At 40.6% G+C, this 1,792-nt stretch overlaps 1 non-coding gene across 1 annotated transcript; it reads right to left on the reverse strand.

Annotated features, from left to right (window-relative positions):
* Positions 1-1,422: 1,422 nt before the first annotated feature.
* Positions 1,423-1,495, reverse strand: trnav-aac. Its single transcript has one exon. It is a non-coding gene; the product is annotated as a tRNA-Val (tRNA).
* Positions 1,496-1,792: the final 297 nt, after the last annotated feature.

Raw genomic sequence — 1,792 nt, forward strand, 5'->3', positions numbered from 1 at the left:
CACAAACAGGATTTTGGGGGCGCTGTTTCCACATTTAACCCTTGCATTGCAGTGGGAATCGAACCCTGATCTCTCAGACCACCGAAACACAGATCTCCACAAATACATTCCTCTTTCTTCTAGCTCAGGAGTGATGAAGGGGAAATAGAAGATTCTGGGAATCGGAGCGTAAAAAAACTAAAATACACTTAAAATCAATTCTAATAAATAAATTGGACATTTTGTCCCTTTTTATATTTTATATTGTACCTAATATTTGAGAGAAAAAGCAGAAGTTATGAATTATTTGACTACTAGTTAACCCTGCTGTTGTCCTCGGGTCTAAATCTGAAAAAAAAGTGACAAATGTGAAAAAATAAAAACTACGAAAAAAATCCACAAAACTATTTATTGTTTTAAGTATAAAAAAAAATGGAAAAAGAGCCCCAAAAATGTTAAAATGTAATTTCTTTTAATTAAAAAAAAAGTCAAAAAGTGACTTAAATTTGGAAGAAAATTAACAAAAACGTAGAGAAAAGTGAAAAGAAAGAACAAAATGTTGAAATGTCAACCCAGAAAAACCCAAAGGACGGGAAGGGACACGAGGGACAGACAAATGATAAATGAAAACACTCATTTATATTTAATTATACATCAGTTAAAAAGGCAGAAATGATGAATTATTTGAACTAACAGTTGAGATCAGAGGATGCCGAGTGGAGATGTCCCCGGCGGGTTGGAAACATTATGGAAAATCACTTTTAAAACATATGATGAATTTATAAAAACACAAGATTGAAACATGCTTAAAAAGACAAAGTCGCGTTTACTCCGAAGGCCCCTGAACGCACCAAAATGGCAGCTACATGCAAAAACAAAACTCCAGTCAGAAAAGTCAGAAACACTCTGTTAAATATGAGCCTGGGGTCGCGGGAGCGCGCGTGAAGCTGTCCAACAGACAGGGATAGTGATGTCTGCTAACAGAGGACATCCGGGCCCCTGGATGCTAACCGTTAGCCTCTCAAAGACAAGCTAAAGTTGGGTTTTAGCCCCGCGGGCTAGCTTCCAGGAGCATGCAGCACACCACGAGGAGGAGGAGACCCCTTACCGGCACCGAGGCTCTGTCCGGCCGCCCCGCCTGTTGAATGGGTCGGTCGGTGTGGAGTCGTTCAGTGTTACAGGACACAAAGACTCGCGAGCTGCTGCAGCAGTGCTGCACGCTGCCCGGTCCAACAGCAGCCCCCCACCCCCATTAGGATGCGTTTAAGAACCTATTGGAGATTCCGCTTTCACACTCCTCTGTCATTTTCTTTCAGACGATCAATAACAAAAAAGCCATAACATAATCGTGAAGCTGCGTATAAATAAATATAAAGTTTAATTGCTGATTTAATTTGTAAAAAAAAAAAAAGAACATAAATCGCTGAGAACAAAAGAAAACGCTGTTTCCGCCCGGTCTCGAACCGGGGACCTTTCGCGTGTTAGGCGAACGTGATAACCACTACACTACGGAAACTGTATGAAGATTCAAAGAAAATAATTAATTATTATGGTTATCATCTTCACTGTCACGCCACAGGAATCTGTGCAGGGGGACCTCTCGATCTTCCAGCCAGACGGAGTTGTACATCTTCAATTTCAATTCATTTTTATTTATAGTATCAATTCATAACAAGAGTTATCTCAAGACACTTTACAGATAGACCACACTCCAGAATCTACAAGGACCCAACAGGTCTAGTAGTCTCCTCCAGAGCAGCAACAGTGCAACAGTGGTGAGGAAAAACTTCCTTTTAGGCAGAAACCTCGGTCA

This window comes from Etheostoma cragini, unplaced genomic scaffold, assembly GCF_013103735.1.
Source record: "Etheostoma cragini isolate CJK2018 unplaced genomic scaffold, CSU_Ecrag_1.0 ScbMSFa_3720, whole genome shotgun sequence".
NCBI lineage: Eukaryota > Metazoa > Chordata > Actinopteri > Perciformes > Percidae > Etheostoma > Etheostoma cragini.